The sequence below is a fragment of the Solanum dulcamara genome, chromosome 9 (assembly GCF_947179165.1).
Source record: "Solanum dulcamara chromosome 9, daSolDulc1.2, whole genome shotgun sequence".
NCBI lineage: Eukaryota > Viridiplantae > Streptophyta > Magnoliopsida > Solanales > Solanaceae > Solanum > Solanum dulcamara.
The window spans coordinates 22,675,250-22,681,249 of record NC_077245.1 but is presented as its reverse complement, the minus strand read 5'-3'; positions in this window follow the sequence as shown (position 1 = coordinate 22,681,249).

Sequence of the window (6,000 nt, the reverse complement as noted above, 5' to 3'; positions counted from 1 at the left end):
GACTGTGGGTAAGGATGCCCATGAGTTTCTACTCACTTGCCAAGAGCGGTTGTAGACCTTAGGTCTAGTAGAGTCGAGAGGAGCCGACTTCACTGCTTATCACCTAGACAGTCCTTCTCGGTAGTGGTGGCATACATACTTAGAGACTAGGCCAACTTGGTCTCCACCAGTGATATGGGACGAGTTTAAAAAGGCCTTTTTGGCTCGATTCATTCCAGGAGCATTAGAGATCAGCTCAAAGATCAATTTTCACAGTTGGAGAAGTGCTCCATGATAGTATCGAAGTATGAGGCCTAATTCCACTAGCTCTCTAGGCTTGCTACCATGATCTTACCTACAGAGGATGAGAGAGTTCGGTGCTTTACCAGAGGATTGAGACTCCAACTACAGATTAAGACTTAGTCTTTAGTCTTAGCAGGCTGCTCATTTATGGATGTGGTAGATCAGGCTCGTGCACTTGAGCACCTCCATCACGAGGCCCTAGATGGCAGCGATAAGAGATCTAGGCAGGAGGATAGCCATAATGGGAGACATTTTAGACCTATGGAATCCTACGACAAATCCCACCAGATATTTCAGTTGGGTCAGTCCAACCGCCCCTTCCAGGCCTCTTTTCAGACTTTAGAGAGTGAACAACGCCGTTAGGGTAGCTTTAGTGCAGTCATAGTTAGGGCCAAGATGGTTCACAAATAGTTCCTTCCAACTAAAGTGGCCAACCTCCAGCTTTGAGGTAATAGTCATAGGGGTGCTATGAGTACGGAGAGTTAGGCCATTGGTCCCGCAAGTGCCCTCACCTTATACAAGCCTTACCAGTTCCACCGGTACCTAGACCTATGCTAGCACCAACACTAGCACCTCTAGTTAGAGGTGGAGGCTAAGGCTAGGAACGTAAGAGTGGTTATCAAGGTGCATGGGGAGGTCCCTAGGGAGGTAGGTCACGAGGAAGAGTCGACGTGTAGGGTAGAAGATCCCAAGCCCATGTTTATGCAGCTCTAGTTAGGGAGAAGTTATTACCTCAGACGATGTGATCATAGGTACGGTTTTATTATGTCATCAAACCATGTTTGCTTTATTTGATCCAGGCTCCACATATTCTTATATAAATGTATATTGTGCCCCTTAAGTGATTATGAGTTCGGAGCCCTTAGTTGAGCCGTTGTGTGTTTCAACCCCAGTAGGTGATTCTTTAGTAGTGGATTAGGTCTTTAAATCTTGCATGGTAACTATCCAGGGGTGAGACACTAGGGTTAATCTCATTTTGCTTGATATAGTGGATTTTAATTTGATTTTGGGCATGGACTAGTTAGCTCCTCACCGTGCAGTCTTTGATTATTATTCCAAGACTATTACCTTAGCCATGTCTGGTATCCCACCAGTGGTATGACATGGTTCTTGTAGTCGCATATTGATTAGGTTGATTTTTTTTGGGCTTAGAGATTAGTGGCTAGCGGCTGCTTGGCATACTTGGCTTGTGTTAGAGATGTGAGTATAGAGAGCCATACTATTGATTATGTACCTATAGTGCGAGAGTATGCAGATGTGTTTCCTGCCGATCTTTTTGGCCTTTCTCCTAATCGGGATATTGACTTTTCCATTGATGTAGATCTAGGTACCCGTCCTATTTCCATCCCACCATACCATATGGCCCCCACATAGCTTAAGGAGCTCAGTTTTCAGTTTCAGGATCTCTTGGATAAGGGATTTATTTGGCCTAGTGTATCACCTTGTGGTGCCCCAGTCCTGTTCGTTAAGAAGAAATACGGTACTATAGGTATGTGGGTTGATTACAGGAAGTTGAACAAGGTGATGGTGAAGAATCATTACCCTATGCCTAGGATTGATGACCTATTCAACCACCTTCAAGGTGTCGTGGTATTTTCTAAGATTGATTTGAGATTCGGCTACCACCAGTTGAGGATTAAGGAGGCGGACGTCCTTAAAATCGCATTTAGGACTTGTTATGGACACTATAAGTTCTTAGTGATTTCTATTGGGTTGACTACCACCCTTGCCGCATTCATGTACTTGATGACTCGGGTGTTTAGGTCGTACTTGGACTCATTTTTCATAGTCTTCATCGATGGCATTCTGGTATACTCACGGAGCCGGGATAAGCATGAACAACATTTGAGAGTAGTTCTTTAGACTTTGAGAGATCATCGGCTTTATGCCATGTTCTCAAAGTGTAAGTTTTGGCTTGATTCCGTGGCATTATTGGGGCACATGGTGTCCAAAGAGAGCATTATGATAGATCTGACGAAGATTGAGGCTATTCGTGATTGGGCTAGACCCATCTCTATGACTAAGATTCATAGTTTCATCGTATTGGCAAGGTACTACAGACGCTTTATTAATGGGTTCTATACAATAGCATCACCTCTAACTCAGTTGACTCGCCAGGATGTTCCATTTGTATGGTCGGAGGAGTGTGAGAGAAGCTTTCTGAGGCTCAAGGAGTTGCTTACCACTGCTTTCATATTGACTCTTCCAGTTAAGGATGAGGGATTCAACATTTATTGTGACTCATCCGGCATTGGTTTGGTTGTGTACTGATGCAACAGGAATGGGTCATTGCTTATGCTTCGAGGTAGCTTAAGCTACATGAGCGCAATTACTCCACTCATGACTTAGAGTTGGCGGAAGAGGTATTTGCACTTTAGATTTGAAGGTACTACCTATATAGAGTTCGATGCGAGATTTACAATGATCATAGGATCTTTCAGTATATTATGAGCCAGAGGGATCTTAATTTGAGGTATCGCCGCTGGATTGACCTTTAGATGGACTACGACCTCTCTATTCTCAACCATCCAGGCAAGGCGAATGTAGTAGTAGATGCTTTGGGTCGGGTGGTTGTGAGTAGGATAGTCTAGCCATTATTTCTACTATGGAGTGACCATTAGCTTTGGACATCTAGTCCTTAGCTAACTGGATGATTCAACTTGATATCTCCAATTCCCAGTGTTTTTATCTTATATGGGAGCTCAGTCATCTCTATTAAATCGGATTCACAGCCATTAGTTTGAGGATGAGGATATAGTTGCACTTTGAGATCAGGTTTTAGGAGATGATGCCGTCTTGGCTACTTTGGATTCAGATACGGTTTTGAGGTTTAGTAGTCGTCTCTGTGTTCTGAGAGTTGGGGGTTTGATTCAACCAATCCTTAGTGAGGCCCATGATTCCAGATATTCTATCCATCTGGGCACCGCTAAGAGGTATCGTGATTTAAGGCAGCATTACTGGTGGAGCAGCATGATGTCACGACCCAAGCCTAGGTCCTAGACATGACACAACAAATGAGGAACCCAGAAGTATCTCAAACAAGCCTCTTAGCATTCTTTTAGCCTTTCATAGATAATAACAATAAATAAACACGCGGAAACCATAATAGTAAATCTTTAACTTACATATGTTCAACAATACCTCCAACTTTTAGATTTAACGAGACTAAGACAAGTCCCTAGCTCATCCGCAATCATAATAGAAATAAATGTCATAGTAAGTGTCTAAAGGTCTAAACATATCATATGCTAGAAAGATAAAAGAGTATTATTCCTGAAACAAGGAAACTCACCAAAAGTAGCCTTTAACGAAATCTCAACTAACCACGTGGAGGAGAACGAGGAGGAGCACCGATCCCTACATGGTAATATCATGTAGGCAAAAGACTATGTGTTAGTATTTTGAATGTACTAAGTATGTAGGCATGCAATACAATGTAAAATATTTAGGACATCTATAAGGTAAAGTATAAAATGAGTGCATGCATGAGTAATCAAGTAGATATGATTAAATCATATATATGTGGATATATGCATGCATGAGTAATCATGTAAATAGCATTTGAAATGTTTCTTTGTGGGAATTTGACTATAACCGACACTAAGACCATGTGAGCTATTACATGAAATCCAACATAACCCCCTATGTTAGTCGCGGAGTCTACTTGCCTAGGGTAGAACTCTGTCAACTTTACATTTTAACTTTAAGGGCTTTTGTGGATCCATTAGCCTAAGCCTACAAGGGCTCCTATGTTGGCATATAGTTAATGAGACAAGAGTTCTACTAGAACTCCCTTATTGAATCCCACATCAATGACCCATTCAGTGTTAAGTCAATCCCATGAAATAATTTAATACTTCAAAATAGTCATAGCATATAACTTGAGAATTTAAAATATCATATTCGGTAGAATAACTCATTAAAACCTTTGTTAATTCAAATATGCAAGAATTGTCCTTATTGCATAAAGAATCCATCATTCATATCATTTCATCATTCTTTTATTTCATAAGACTCTCTTTTGATCATAGACATTGCTTTCAAAAACACTCATTTGGAGTCAAAGCTTTCAAATCAAATTTCATTGAAAATACAATAACACTATGTGGGTTCAAATCACTTCAACTTTCAAACATGAATGTAAATGAAATTATGCATAAATACTTTGAAATTCATCAATTAAAAATCATGCATTAAACAACCCACCATGAATTTCAAGAACCTTTAAAAAGCTAAATAGAGAAAATACTTGCAAATCATTAATTCATACATATGAAATCATTTTGCATCAAAATAGACCAATAATATTAGTTTAACAATGATTCATGCTATTAAGTAAAAATTACAATTACCCATAAGAAAATCTTATTTGAAATCAACAGATTTAGTTGAAAGAGTTTCGGACTCCATAAGTGGAAGAATCCACGGATAAACACCCATATACCTTAGAGTGAAGCTTAAAGAAAATAAACATAATTTATCACATAATCAAAATACTTTAGGCATGAGAGTGGAATGAATACTCTCATTGAAGCCTTACATGCCTGGATTCCGAAGCTTTACTCAGAATCGTAGGACTTAATGAACACTCTTGAATCCTAGCCTTTTCTCCTCACTTGAGCATTTTGTGTATTATTCAGAGTATATGAATCACCAGAATAGTATTTCTATTTCTATACTACTAAGAACTAAAACTATATTTTGAGAATGAGTAAACATATGTATAGAGAGAAGAGTTATTTGAGAAAGCTTGATGAACAAAATGATGAAATAAGATGGGTATTTATAGGTGTGAAGGAGGGACCTAACAATAATAAAAATAATTATAACGAAAAATCTAAAAAATTTAATGGAGGATTGTGATGTCAAATGGAGGACTATTGATGTCATGAATGGTGTCAAATGAATCTAGATATTCCATGGTTGGTGAGATGAATCTTCTTTTTATAGAATACCCTTTATGGGAGCCCGGCTAATTTCGCTAGACTCTTTCTCTTTATTTGTTAAGTACACTCGTGTACATACCTATATTTACTTCTTTCCATGTCTGTGATTGTGGTTATCTTCTCACATTTCAGTTTGCTTTTGTTTATCTTGCTTGATGCTTACTGGGTACATGTTGTTTTGGTAATCATGCTACACTCTGCATCTGTTGTTGTGATGCAGGTCTGAATACTAGCTATCGACATTGATTCGAGCAAGCAGTTATATTGTTCGAAGGCGAGGGTGAGCACATAGCGCTCCTGGATTTACCCCCATCCCTCTGTATATATATGTTGCCAATCTTTTGTTTTTTGAGACAACCTTGTTTCTGTGGTCCACTTTCGGGACTTGTACTATTTTTGATAGTAGCTCTGTACATGTGACTTCCAGGTTCTGGGAGGGATCTTTTTATTTGTATATATTTAGCTTTGCTTCCACCCGTTCATGTATGTTCTAATTATTTCATTACTGTTTTAAATTGAATTGTTGGCCTTCTACCCTGACATCCCATTACTCACAGTTCTGGAATATGAGTTTGCTTGCCTACTGGTGGGTTATGGAAGGCACTATTATGACCTGAGAAATTAGATCGTGACATCCATAAAGGTTGCTGGGGCATTAGTTAGCCCAAAAGACCTCACCAAAAACTCATAATGGCCATAACGTGTCCAGAAAGTTGTCTTAGGGATATTCCGCCCTAACCTTCAACTAATGATAATCGAATCTCAAGTCAAT